At 48.9% G+C, this 14740-nt stretch overlaps 1 protein-coding gene across 1 annotated transcript in view; it reads right to left on the reverse strand.

Moving 5' to 3' along the window:
• Positions 1 to 14211, reverse strand: part of TMOD4 (tropomodulin 4) — a 56012-nt gene extending 41801 nt beyond the window's left edge. The window contains exon 1 of the mRNA XM_048510724.1: positions 14057 to 14211. The gene's annotated coding sequence lies outside the window, so the exon portion shown is untranslated. The remainder of the gene's footprint in view (positions 1 to 14056) is intronic.
• Between the last annotated feature and the right edge of the window lie 529 nt (positions 14212 to 14740).

Raw genomic sequence — 14740 nt, forward strand, 5'->3', positions numbered from 1 at the left:
TCTCTCCTGTAAGGAGACTCAAAGGGGCTGACAATCTCCTTGCCCTTCCCCCCTCACAACAAACACCCTGTGAGGCGGGTGGGGCTGAGAGAGCTCCGAGAAGCTGTGACTAGCCCAAGGTCACCCAGCTGGCGTGTGTGGGAGTGCACAGGCTAACCTGAATTCCCCAGATAAGCCTCCACAGCTCAGGCGGCAGAGCTGGGAATCAAACCCGGTTCCTCCAGATCAGAGTGCACCTGCTCTTAGCCACTGCTCTTAGCCACTACGCCACTGCTGCTCCTATCAGCTCTTTCTCTTAGCTTCAGTCTGTGCCGATGCAAGTTTTATTTATTAAATGTTATTCATCTCGTTTGTACTCCACCTAGCTCCCCCAAGGGGACTCTAAGCAGCTTACATCTTTCTCCTTTTATCCTAACAACAACCCTATGAGGTAGGTTAGGGTGAGTGGGTGTGACTGACCCACAGTCACTCAACCAACTTCCATGGCAGAGTGGGGATTTGAACGAAAGTCTCCCAGGCCTTACTAGGTTGGGCTAAAAGTGTGTGACTGGCTCAAAGTCACCCCACAAGCTTCCCTTGTGGAGTGGGGACTCGAACCCAGGTCCCTAATCCTAGTCAAACTCTAACCACTATACCAAACTCACTCAGGTAGTGATAATCACAAGGTTCCCCACCAAGCCCCTATGGCAAACTTGGGAATCAAACCCAGTTGCCCTCAATCCTAGACTGGCCACGACTGTTAGTGCTGACCTGGACTGTTCATGCTAACCTTCCTTACAGGGCTGTTGTCAGAGCCGTAGCGAGGGGGAACTGTGTCCGGGGCATGTGTGTGCCCTGCACCCCTGCCACGCCCACGCCCTCCCTCAGAACGCCCCCATACGACCCCCGTACCGGTGTGCGCCTGGTGCAAGACACATACCCTGTCCCCTGGGCGCTACGCCACTGGTTGTTGTAAAGATTACTAAAATCATAGCTACAAAGTTCTCCACCCCCCTAAAATCCTCCAAAATTGCTGCCTGTCAGGAGCAGCAGCGGCGTAGGAGGTTAAGAGCTCGTGTATCTAATCTGGAGGAACCGGGTTTGATTCCCAGCTCTGCCACCTGAGCTGTGGAGGCTTCTCTGGGGAATTCAGATTAGCCTGTGCACTCCCACACATGCCAGCTGGGTGACCTTGGGCTAGTCACAGCTTCTCGGAGCTCTCTCAGCCCCACCCACCTCACAGGGTGTTTGTTGCGAGGGGGGAAGGGCAAGGAGATTGTCAGCCCCTTTGAGTCTCCTGCAGGAGAGAAAGGGGGATATAAATCCAAACTCCTCTTCTTCTTCTTCCTCTTCCTCCTCCTCCTCCTCCTCTTCTTCTTCTTCTTCTTCTTCTTCTTCTTCTTCTTCTTCTTCTTCTTCTTCTTCTTCTTCTTCTTCTTCTTCTTCTTCTTCTTCTTCTTCTTCTTCTTCTTCTTCTTCTTCTTCTTCTTCTTCTTCTTCTTCTTCTTCTTCTTCTTCTTCTTCTTCTCTTCTTTCTTCTTCTTCTTCTTCTGCTTCTTTCTTCTTCTTCTTCTTCTTCTTCTTTCTTCTTCTTCTTCTTCTTCTTCTTCTTCTTCTTCTTCTTCTTCTTCTTCTTCTTCTTCTTCTTCTTCTTCTTCTTCTTCTTCTTCTTCTTCTTCTTCTTCTTCTTCTTCTTCTTCTTCTTCTTCTTCTTCTTCTTCTTCTTCTCTCCTTCTCCTTCTCCTTCTCCTTCTCCTTCTCCTCCTCCTCCTCCTTCTCCTCCTTCTTCTCCTCCTCCTTCTCCTCCTCCTCCTCCTCCTCCTCCTCCTCCTCCTCCTCCTCCTCCTCCTCCTCTTTCCCCAAATATCCTAGTCTGATTCTACCGGCTCCTGGTCAAGTATGAAGCAAGAGAATCTCATTTTCTGACACTAGGCTTACCATGGAAAATAATCGTCTTACGTTTTATTTCATCTCGGCCGCAAGAATATTACTAGCGGAAAACTGGAAAACGGCAGAAATTCCATCCTTGGAAAAGTGGATACACAAAATCCAAGAATTTAGTTTGGCAGACAGACTGTCCCATTTGCTAAAACATGACTCAACTAAAACCTACAATGTTTCATGGAAACCTTGGCTATCTATGCAGCCCAAAGATTCAATATGAAAATTACTTAACCGTTCGTAATCAGAAAATACGTTTCTTTTTCTCTTCTTTTTTCCCTCACTATACCGGACTTAGTTTTGAGTATATGATCATCGTTTGCCTGTATATATTTGGTTAGTTTAAACAACTGTTAGTTGATTGAAGGAGAAGTCGTTACAATATTATCTCATATCTTTGTCAAGCTATAATGTTATATAGCTTATTATCTAACCAGCTACTGATTACATTATGCTGAATCTTCTTTAATGATCAATTACAGAATGGTCATCTTTCGTGTCTTTGTTTTTTTCCTTCTTCGCATACTTTTTTCCCTCTTCTTTTCTTTACTATAAATATATTATTGTAATGATCCTAACTTTTTTTACATGATTACTGTAATAAACTTCCTGAAGTAAAAAGTGTGAGATAAAGTAAATTTTTTAAAGTGTGAAGTGAGAGAATCTCTTATTCTCTAGGTCTAGGGCCTTTTAATTCACTTCCCTGTTACTGACCTACTTCTTCCCCCCTCCCCAGAGATGAGAGACTCTCTGAAGGGAGGGTCTTTGTGGAGGGCTAGGCCGGCACCCTCCCACTCCGCTATCTTAGGGTCTGGTATGAAAGAGCCCTTGTGTGCAACGGGCCAGTATCTCACAACGGAGCACAAAAGGGAAGACTGTGTGGAAGAGATAAAGGCCTGATCAGAGCCAGCCCTTCCTCTGGTCTGAAAAAGGGGTCTTTGTTTGTCTCGAATGTGGGTCGGAGGGAGGGCTGTTTTTGCCTGTCCCAGGCATTGCCACGCCTGGGATGGGAACGCTTCACTGGCAGAATTCCTGCCTGCCTTGCCAGCAGACCGGCTTTCTCCCTCTTACCTCCACCAGCAACTGTTTGTGCCTTTACACGTGGAGCGGCAGGCAGGAAAAAGGCTGAACTACCTACAGCTACAGTTACAGCTACCTGACAGCAGGGGCGTATCTACACAACATGGAACCCAGGGCAAGCACTGAAATGGCACTCCCCCACCCCAAATCTGATAGGTCTTCCCAGTGGTGGGATCCAAAAATTTTAGTAACAGGTTCCCAGGATGGTGGGATTCAAACTGTGGCGTAGCACCAATGGGGCTGGGCGGGGCATTACGGGGGTGGGGCATTCCTGGGCGGGGCTGAGGCAAGGATGCAGCCGCTGCGCCAGTCCTTGGGCGGGAAACAAATGCGCGCAGGCGCAGGCTGCCACGCACGCCGGTGCACCTCCTGCTAGACTGCTTCCAGTTCTGCTCACTACTGCTGAGAGGAGGGGCGTAACTAAGGCAAAAATCACGTGGCAAAATCACCCATTAGTAACCCCCTCTCAGCACACACAAATAATGAGTAACCTACTCTCGGGAACCTGTGAGAACCTGCTGGATCCCACCTCTGGGTCTTCCCCATCTTGGAAGACCAAACCTCTGGCAACCAGGACTACCCAGTTCTTTCCCTCCACAGTGGTCAGGTCTATGCATTGCTTCTTAATGGCAGGTAGACCAGCCCTCCAAGCAGCAGTGGCTTCCTGTTTTGCAAAGAGCAGCCTGGACACCCCTACACTGGGGAGGCCAGAGGTCGCAATGGGGTGAAGGGCATTAACTCCACCCTTCAGTGCCTGACAGGCAGTGAGGAAGAGAAAGTCAGCTTCCACCTGGTTTTCTCCTCCTCACTGAGCAGCAGTTGCCTAGTGGTTAAGAGCAGGTGTGCACTAATCTGGAGAACCGGGTTTGATTCCCCGCTCTGCCACTTGAGCTGTGGAGGTTTATCTGGGGAACCAGATTAGCTTGTGCACTCCAACACAGGTCGGAACCGTTGGGCTAGTCACAGCTTTTAGCGGCTCCCTCAGCTCCACCCACCTCACAGGGTGTTTGTTGTGGGGAAGGGAAGGGAAAGGAGATTGTAAGCCCCTTTGAGTCTTCTTACAGGAGAGAAAGGGGGTATAAATCCAAACTCTTCTTCTTCTTATGGCTGATGTGTTTGCTGGTGTTACAACTTTTATGTTTCTAGCAGCGAAAGTTGGAAAAATTTAACTGACGTTCCTATTTTAAAAGCTAAGCTGTAACATCGTCGGGCAATTTGTACCCAATATTCTGGTATGCATAACAGGATTCTATGCTAGGTTCCGGTAATTTTAAAATTTCTTGACCTAAATGTTTTTAAAGAGTCAAATACTATTAATTTTAGTCAATGATAATAGTATCTTCTGCTATTAAAGTTTAGTTTGATAAAGGCTGATTCTTCCAGTCCCATTTTTAAAATAAATAATCAGATTTTATGTCATGTTTATATACTTATTATTCTTCTGTTTTCAGGTTGTATGTTTTTAATGTTCAAAGCAAAGTTGCAATCAGATGTAGATTTTATTGTGTTTATGTATTTTGTATCTTAAACTTTTTTAGACTAAATGTTTCTTTGGGCTATTGATGGATTATGACTATGTATGAATATATGGCCTTTGGCTAATAAACGTTTATTGATTGACTCCATCCTCCAAAGCACAGGTGTCAAACTCGCAGCCCTCCAGATGTTATGGACTGCAGTTCCCATCATCCCCTGCCAGCATGCTGGCAGGGGATGATGGGAACTGTAGTCCATAACATCTGGAGGGCCGCGAGTTTGACACCTGTGCTCCAAAGCATCCATTAGCTCCAGGGTTGGGTTGCCAACTCTGTCCAGGGAAATTGATAGAAATATAGGTGTGGGCAAGGTTTGGGGAAGGGAGGGACCTCAGTGAGGTATTAATGCCGTGAAGTCATAGAATCATAGAGTTGGAAGACCCCCAAGGGCCACCAAGTCCAACCTCCTGCAATGCAGGAACACACAATCAAAGCACTCCTGACAGATGGCCACCCAGCCTCTCTTGAAAAACCTCCAAAGAAGGAGACTCCACCACACGCCGAGGTAGTGAATTCCACTGTCCAACAGCCCTCACTGTCAGGAAGTTTTCCTGATGTTCAGGTGGAATCTCTTTTCCTGCACCTTGAACCCATGACTCCTGGTCCTCGTCTCTGGAGCCGCAGAAAACAAGCTTGTACCTTCACCAACATGACATCCCTTCAAATATCTAACCATGACCATCATGTCACCTCTTAACCTTCTCTTCACCAAACTAAACATCCCCAACTCTCTAAGTCTCTCCTCGTAGGGCACAGATTCCAGACCTTTGACCATTTTGGTTGCCCTCCTCTGGACCCGTTCCAGCTTGTCAATATCCTTCCTGAATTGTGGTGCCCGGAACGGTACACAATATTCCAGGTGAGGTCTAACCAATGCAGAATAGAGTGGTCTACCTCGCAAAGCATCTGTATTCTCCAGGAGAACTGATATTGTGCTTCTGGGAGATCTTTTGGAAGTCTGCAGTGCTGGTTATAGGACAGTGATGGCGAACCTTTTCGAGACCGAGTGCCCAAATTGCAACCCAAAACCCACTGATTTATCACAAAGGGCCAACACGGCAATTTAACCTGAATACTGAGGTTTCAGTTTAGAAAAAATGGTTGGCTCCGAGGCTTGCATTACTCGGGAGTAAGCTTGGTGGTAGTCGGTGGCTTTGCTTTGAAGCAACCGTGCAACTCTTTGAACGGATGAATCACGACCCTAGGAGGGTTTACTCAGAAGCAAGCCCCATTGCCAGCAACTGAGCTTACTCCCAGGTAAAGGTTCGCGCTTCAGTTCTTTGCATGAAAATCAGTGGAGTTTAACAGTGCTTAACAGGGTTACCTACACTGCTTCCCCAAAACTAGGTCTTAGGTTTAATGCTAATAATTGAGCCCAGAGGCCCAAACCAGCCTAGACATGGTGGGGGGGGGGGCGACTCTGTTTGTGCGTGTGTAACCCCTGTGTAAGAATGGGATGACCCAGAAAGGGGTGGAGTCTGAAAAGAAGAAGAATGCTGCAGAACTCATGAGGTTGGAGGAAGCGAGACTACCAGGCTGGGACCTTGATAGATTTTATTAAGCCCTTAACACCTTGTTTAAGGTAACTGCAATGTTGTGGGGAACTAGTGGGAAGGGAGTTTATTTTTGCTATATTTTAAATGTTAGAATTTATTGTTTCCAGGGTTTTGTGTATGTAAATGGTGAGAGTTTTCTGGGAACCTTCATCATCTTGAAGCCCATTCACCAAGCCTCCGAAGTCTTCAAAACCAACCACCAGCAAAGAAGAATTGGACTTGGCAATATCAGTAGACTGTACATAAGGACTTGAAAATGCAAACTGAACAGGACTGCAAAATGTAAATGTTAAATGTTTTTAAAGTGTTATTTGTTAAGTGAAGTAAACTGTTTTGTTTAAATTTGGTTCTTTGCAACTCCTTCCAAGTACTGCCCCACAGAACCCACAGAAAGAGGTTACACGTGCCCATAGAGAGGGCTCTGAGTGCCACCTCTGGCACCCGTGCCATTGGTTCGCCACCACTGATATAGGGAGTTTGGATATGAACAGTTTGACGGGCATGCCCTATCAGCCTTGGAGCCTTATCCTATAAAGTTTGTCAGGTTTTGACTTGCAGCTGAGCAAAGGGTTCTCTGCACATGCTTGGGGGCCTTGCTAGTCCAGGCGGTTCCCAAGGCGAACCGTTTTCCCCCGTCTGCCTCCTCACGAATCACCTGCTGCAAATAAGGCAGCGCTTCCCGGAACATTCTAATCGACACGGGCAATTAAAATGGATTCAACGGGCTTGCCGCGTATGGCCCTCAAAACATTTCTGGCACGTAGCACTCAAAAGATTTCCAATTTAAGAAGATGAACAAATTGCCTAGAATGGATCAGACTGGCAGACCGTCTAATGAAGCCGTCTGCCTCTGATCGTAGGTAACGAGATACTGCGAAGAAGGAGAAGAAGAAGAAGAAGAAGGTGGAGAGAAAGAAGAGGAAGAAGAAGAAGAAGAAGAAGAAGAGAAGGAAGGTGGAGAGAAAGAAGAGGAAGAAGGAATAGAAAGAAGAAGAGGAGGAGGAGAAGGAAGACGAAGACGAAGAAGATGAAGACGAAGATGAAGACGAAGACGAAGAAGAAGAGAAGGAAGGTGGAGAGAAAGAAGAGGAAGAAGGAATAGAAAGAAGAAGAGGAGGAGGAGAAGGAAGACGAAGACGAAGAAGATGAAGACGAAGATGAAGACGAAGACGAAGAAGAAGAGAAGGAAGGTGGAGAGAAAGAAGAGGAAGAAGGAATAGAAAGAAGAAGAGGAGGAGGAGAAGGAAGGTGGAGAGGAAGAAGACGAAGACGAAGACGAAAAGGAAGGTGGAGAGAAAGAAGAGGAAGAAGGAATAGAAAGAAGAAGAGGAGGAGAAAGAAGAAGAAGACGAAGAAGAAGAAGACGAAGAAGAAGAAGAAGAAGGTGGAGAGAAAGAAGAGGAAGAAGGAATAGAAAGGAGGAGGAGGAGGAGGAGAAAGAAGGAGGAGGAGGAGGAGGAGGAGTTTGGATTTATACCCCACCTTTCTCTCCTGTGAGGAGACTTAAGGTGGCAGACAAGCTCCTTTCTTTTCCTCTCCCCACAACAGACACTTTGTGAGGTAAGTGAGGCTGAGAGTCCTGAGATAACTGTGACTGGCCCAAGGCCACCCAACAGGAACCTAGGAGTGCAGAAACACATCTGGTTCACCAGATAAGCCCCTGCCACTCAGGTGGAGTGGGGAATCAAACCCAGTTCTCCAGATTAGAGTCCACCTGCTCTTAACCAGAACCACCTATGACGAGCAAATCAGAGGGGTGCGGTCTCTGTAGGCACATATAAGGGTGCCAACTTCATGTGGAGAGACTCTTGGAGAATTGGGGAAGGAGCTCAGCTAGGAAGTGATGCTATAGGCTCCCCTCACCCATTTTGTCTTGGGGAGTGTGGTCACCTCGTATCCTGAAGATCAGCTGTAATTGCAGAACTCCAGGCCCCGCCTGGAGGTTGGCAACTCTCACACAAATATTCCCTCCTCCATTTTCTCGACTGCCCTGTCAAATATACCTAAACTGCAGGCAATCTTTTGACGGTGGAACTCTTATCTGGTGAACCGGGTTTGATTCCCTGCTCCTCCGCATGAAGCCTGCTGGGTGACCTTGGGCCATTCACGGTTCTCTCAGAACTCTTTCAGCCCCGCCTGCCTCATCAGGCGTCTGTAGTGGAGGGAGAAAGGGAAGGGGTTTGGAAGCTGCTTGGAGTCTCCTTACGGCTAAGAAAATTAGGGCATAAATCCAAACTCTTCCCTCCTTCTATGAGAGCGAGCCCCTGGAGCTCCCTGCCTCATGCCTGTCTGACTTGTAGATTATAGATAGAAGCAGAGGTGGGATCCAGCAGGTTCTCACAGGTTCCCGAGTAGGTTACTAATTATTTGTGTGTGCCGAGGGCTACTAACCGGTGATTTTGCCGTGATTTTTTGGCCTCTCGCTATGCCCTCCTCCCCACGCAGTAGCTGCAGAACTGGAAGCAGTCTAGCAGGAGGTGCACCGGGCGCGGCGTGGCAGCCTGAAAGCAGCCTGCGCCGCATTGACCGCTTTCCCGCCTAAGGATCACATGCAGAAATGGCCCAGCTGCCTCATGCCACAGCCCTCAGCCTCGAATGCTCCGGCCACGCCTCTATCGCGGTTCTCGGGCCTAGCCCCATTGGCGCTACGCCACAGTTTGAATCCCACCACCATGGGAAACCTGTTACTAAAATTTTTGGATCCCACCACTGGTCTAAATCCAAACTCTTCTCTCCTTCTATGAGAGCAAGCCCGTGGAACTCCCTGCCTCATGCCTGTCTGACTTATAGATTATAGATAGAAGCAATATCGGAGGGATTGAACGTTGCAACTTGTCGTGTTATTGGGGGTCTCCAAGAACTGCAGCTCATCTCTGGACTATAGAAGTCAGTTCCAGTGGTGGGATTCAATTCATTCAACAACCGGTTGTTTACAAGCACCTTTTTAACAACTGAGTTCTGGCCCGAATGTCGTGCGGGCGCGAACCGGCTGGAATCCCACCACTGATCGAGTTCCCTCTGGAGTGATTCTATGATCTCCGTGCAAAACCACTGAGACCAGGGTCCTCTCGGGGAGTAAAATATATATGGCTGTTTTGGGAGCGTCCGACACGTCGTGTTCTTGGGTCGAAGTTCCCCCCTGGTCCCTTCCTGGGGCTGCCGGCCCCAATCTCCTAGGAATTCTCCCCACCCCGGATCCGGCAAACTATAATCAACTTCAATGTAAGGCTCCACCTTTCCAAAGTTTTTTTAAATATGACGAGCCAGAAACGTTTCCTTTTTCCTTCCTCACGCTGGCTTTTTTTCTATCCTGGTTTTCTTTTCTCTCTCTGCTGAATGGGGCCTCTCGGCCTCTTTAAGCCCCCCTCTTAGGAGGTGGGATTTGCACTCTCGTGGCCTCCAGATCAAAGGGGCACAGCTCCCCTGCCCTGAGAGGCGGAGGAGGAGAGGCTCCCATCTCAGTGTCCTTCTGGCTAGGAATCACGGCTCCCCGCCAGGGTGCTCCGGTGCAGTCCTGGAGTCAACAGAACCAGGCTTAAAGCAATCTTCCCACCAGACAGCAAGGAAACCAGAAGCGTGCTACAGCTTGGGAATAGCTTCTAATCTTCTTCCCTCAGATTTGGGTAGGCTCTTTTCCTTCCCACAGCCCACCAGAACCTGCTGGGTTCACGCTTTCTACTATCAGCAGTGGCGTAGGAGGCTAAGAGCTCGTGTATCTGAAATCCCCTGGAGGGAACTGGTTTTGATTCCCAGCTCTGCCGCCTGAGCTGTGGGAGGCTTCTCTTGGGGAATTCAGATTAGCCTTGTGCACTCCCCACACGCCAGCTGGGTGATCTTGGGCTAGTCACAGCTTAGAAATCGGAGTTTTCTCAGTCTTCACTCCTACCTCTACAGGGGTGTTTGTTGTGAGGGGAAGGGCAAGGAGATTGTCAGGCTCCCTCTTTGAGTTCTCTTCTGCAGGAGAGAAGCATGGATATAAAATCCAAACTTCTTTTTCTTCTTCTTCTATCATACAGGAGGAGGAGGAGGAAGAGGAGGAGGAGGAAGAAGAACAAAGAGGAGAAGGAGTTTGATTTATACCCCACCTTTCTTCTCCTGTAAGGAGACTCAAGGTGGCTTACAAGCTCCTTTCCCTTCCTCTCCCACAACAGACCCCTGTGAGATAGATGGGGCTGAGAGAGTTCTGAGAGAATTGTGACTGGCCCAAGGTCTCCCAGCAGGAATGCAGGAGTGGGGGAAACACATCAGGTTCACTAGATAGGCCTCCGCCACTCAGGTGGAGGAGTGGGGAATCAAACCCGGTTGTCCAGATTAGAATCTACCTGCGCTTAGCCACCACGATTGGGTGCAAGACCACCCTCTAAAAGCAGCAAGTGTTTCTGCATTTTTCTCAGAAGGAACTGGGATCCTCGGTAGTCTGGAAATGAGCTGTAGTTTTCAGGGGGATCTCCAGGTTCAGCTTCTGGAGGCTGGCATCCAAAGTGGTGGGATCCGAGGGCCCCAGTAAACAAGGTTCCTCATGGTGGTGGGATTCAAACTGTATGTAAGCGCCAATGGGGCTGGTGCGGGCACAACGGGGCATGGCCGGGCATTCTAAGAGGCTGGGCATTCCTGGCATGGGCTGTGGTAAGTGACTCAGCTCAGCTATGCCGGATCTTAGGCCATGCAGAAAACAACGCGACACAGGCGCAGGCTGCCACGCACGCTGTGCACCTCCTGCTAGGACTGCTTCAAGTTCTGCTGCCACTGCTGAGAGGAGGGGCGAAGCAGGCAAAATCACGTGGCAAAAGACCACCAATTAGTCACCCCTCTGCACAACACAAATAATTAGTAACCTACCTTGGGAACCCAGAGAACCTGTTGATTCCTCCTCTACTTGCATCCCTAGATGGTGCCAGGTGGAGACCTTCAGAGGGTATGAAAGCTATCGGGGTGGGGAAGGGGGGCACATACCTATGTCAAGTTCAGAGTCTGAAGGTGAAATTCCCAGACCTAACACTGCCAACTTTAGATTGGAAAATTCCTGAAGATTTGGGGTTGAAGCCTTAAAGGGGGGGGCCTGATCTGGGGACACCCTCCAAGGTAGCTTTTTCCCAGTGTGGTGCAGTAGTTAAGAGCAGGTGGATTCTGATCTGGAGAACCCGGCTTGTTCCCCACTCCTCCACCTGAGTGGCAGAGGCTTACCTGGTGAACCAGATGTGTTTCTGCAATCCTACATTCCTGCTGGGTGACCTCCAGCTAGTCACAGTTCTCTCAGGACTCTCTCAGCCCCACCTACCTCACAAGGTTGTTGTGGAGAGAGGAAGGGAAAGGATCTTGTCAGCCACCTTTGGTCTCCTTACAGGACAGAAAGGTGGGGTATAAATCCAAACTCCTCCTCCTCCTCTTCTTCTTCTTGGGCTAGTCACAGTTCTCTCAGAACTCTCTCAGCCCCACCTGCCTCACAAGGGAAACTGATTTATTTATTTATTATTTTATGATGAGGTTTTTATACCGTCCTTCCCTTTTCAGGCTCTGGGCAGGTTCCGACCTCCCATAAAACGACCTATAATGTAATATAATCATTTGAAATGGACCATTTAAAACATAAGTGTAAAATTTCGGTGTTAACATTTAATCAGCATCTCAACCTCTGCAAGCACTTTGGGCCTCTAGACACGGGTCCCTCTGCCCACCCATAATCTTTAATATTAAAATATTGAAAATTGGGTGGGGCTCCAACAGAGGGGAATCAATAAAGATAATATAATGTTGTTTATTTTAAATGGGTTTTAAATTGTATGTTGTATCACTATGTTGTTCACCGCCCAGAGCCCTTTGGGGGTAGGGCGGTATAAAAAACTCATAAATAAATAAATAAGAAAGTAAGTAAGTAAGTAAGTAAGTAAATAAATAAATAAATAATGGGTAAGGTGGGGGAGGAGGGAAACAGACGAGGGAGGTTGGGGGGAAAGGAGGCGGGAAACGGAATAGGATTGGAGGGAACAGATGTCAGTCATTCGTCGGCTGCCTCAACCCTATGCCTGGTGGAACATTTCTGTCATCTGGAGATCAGTTGTGACTCTGAGAGCTCTTCGGTCCTCGCCTGGGCGCTGGAAACCTTCGGACGAGGAAGAGATTTCGCCAGTATTGAGAGTCTGTGCTGGGGGACTGCACTGCAACAACGTTTTTTTTTCAGTTCAACGAGCAATTTACTCCTTTTCCTCTTAACACCAGAGCGCTTGGGGGTATTAAAAAAATTGCGTAAATTGTTTGCTAATATGGGGGTACATGAGTGAAAGAAGGTCAGGAAGCAGAGCTCTAGCAGACTCCATTCCCTGGGTTCCTTCTTACAGAAGAAAAAGAGGAGGACTTTGGATTTATACCTCCCTTTCTCTCCTGTAAGGAGACTCAAGGTGGCTGACAAGCTCCTTTCCCTTCCTCTCCCCACAACAGACACCTTGTGAGGCAGGTGGGGCTGAGAGAGTCCTGCGAGAACTGTGACTAGCCTGAGGTCACCCAGCAGGAATGTAGGAGTGCAGAATCACATCTGGTTCACCAGATAAGCCTCCGCCACTCAGGTGGAGGAGTGGGGAATCAAACCCGGTTCTCCAGATTAGAACCCACCTGCTCTTAACCACGACACCACGCAAGCCTTACACAGACATATTTTACAGCTAGATTGGCGTCCGGGAGCACTTGAGAAACCGACAAAATTTGGGGGTGGAAGCTTTTGAGAGTCAAAACGGCATTCATCAGCTACTTTGGCCCTGACTCTCAAATGCTCACATCCCCCCAAATCTGTTTGGGCCCCAAGGTGTTGCTGGAGTCAACCCCAGCTCTCCCACTGCAGACCGACACAGCTAGACTCCGACGCAGACATCTGGCGCTTCTCGGACTGGGAGGGCAGCCTTGTGAAGAAAATCGTAAGTGCTGTAAGGTGATCCCGAGGACAGACTCCCCTCCTCATGAGTCACAGCTCAGTTCTCGGCCCCTGACGCCCCCAGTCGAGGGTGTGGTTTTGCCCGCACCCGCCGCAGAGGGGAACGGCGGCAGAGCGGGCACCGTATTTTTTAAGCACTCCCCGATTTACAAAAAAAATTAAAATCCCTGCAAATAAAAAACAGTCATGCAGGCTTAAAAGCTTTGGCATGCTGGATTTCTGCTGGCAGGCAACGGTGTTTCTCTTATTCTCTTTAATAAGGGCATTAATGAACAGTGATGGCTTAACCTCGGAGGCCGAGTTCAAATTGCAACTCCCAAACCCAATGTATTTATCACAAAGTGTCAATAATGGCACTTAACCTGAATACTGAGGTTTTAGTTTAGCAAAAACAGTTGGCTCCGAGGCATGCGTTACTCAGGAGTAAGCTTGGTGGTAATCGGTGGCTTTGCTTTGAAGCAACTGTGCAACACTTCCAACGGGTGAATCATGACCCTACGAGGGTTTATTCAGAAGCAAGCCCCATTGCCAGCAACCGAGCTCACTCCCAGGTAAAGGTTCGCACTTTAGTTCTTTGCATGAAAATCAGTGGGGTTTAACAGTGCTTAACAGGGTTACCTACACTGCTTCCCCAAAACTAGGTCTTAGGGCTTGCTAATCATCGCTTCCAGCCCAGGCCAGCCTAGATGTGTGTGTGGGGGGGGGCACTCTGTTTGCGCGTGCCCACAGAGAGGGCTCTGAGTGCCACCTCTGGCACCCGTGCCATAGGTTCGCCACCACTGACCTAGAAGATGCAGTCTGAAGTGGTACAGGCCTCCTCCCAAGGTTGGACTATCTCATTTCCATTGTCCTCAAAGACCAGGCCTGAACGTTGGTTGCGTGTGTGAATGGAGGACCAGGAATGCTTATTCTTCGGTGACTCTGCCCAGCTCCTAAGGACTCTCTGCAAACAGCGGGCAGTGCCCAAGTCCAGCCTTGGCACCACCGTCGCTTTCTTCCCTGCCCCTCAAAATCCAGAGCCCGAGAATCCGAGGCAGGCTTACCTTTGGTGGTCTGTGGAGGCTGCCGACTTCCCCAAGCAGTATGAACCCGGCGGGCAGGGCAACGGGAGAGGCAGGCGGAGAAGTCTGTGAGCTCAGCATTTTATTATTTTAGCTCTCCAGCCGGGCAGGCGGGCGGGGTGTGGGAGAAAGCGAGAGAGGGATCAAATGTACAAGCTCCGTTATCAATCGCTCCCCAGCCCCGGGCAGACCTCCAGTGGCCGCGCGCAAGAACTGCCGAGCCCGAAGAGCTGGTTCATCGAGAAGATGCTTCCCTTGAAGGAAGGCAAGGTCTGTGTTCGCACAGCCGATGATCTGGGGATGTGCTGGAGCACCAAAACAACATTGCAGATAGCAGAGCTGAGCAGACTGTACACGGCTGGCTGTGATCCTAGGTTCCCATGGCTCAGATCATAGAATCATAGAATTGGAAGAGACCCCCAAGGGCCATTAAGTCCAATCCACCTGCCATGTAGGAACACATAATCAAAGCACAAGGAGCAGCAGTAGCGTAGGAGATTAAGAGCTCATGTATATAATCTGGAGGAACCAGGTTTGATTCCCAGCTCTGCTGCCTGAGCTGTGGAGGCTTATCTGGGGAATTCAGATTAGCCTGTACACTCCCACACACGCCAGCTGGGTGACCTTGGGCTAGTCACAGTTCTTCTGAGCTCTCTCAGCCCCACC

The sequence above is a fragment of the Sphaerodactylus townsendi genome, linkage group LG01 (genome assembly GCF_021028975.2).
Source record: "Sphaerodactylus townsendi isolate TG3544 linkage group LG01, MPM_Stown_v2.3, whole genome shotgun sequence".
NCBI lineage: Eukaryota > Metazoa > Chordata > Lepidosauria > Squamata > Sphaerodactylidae > Sphaerodactylus > Sphaerodactylus townsendi.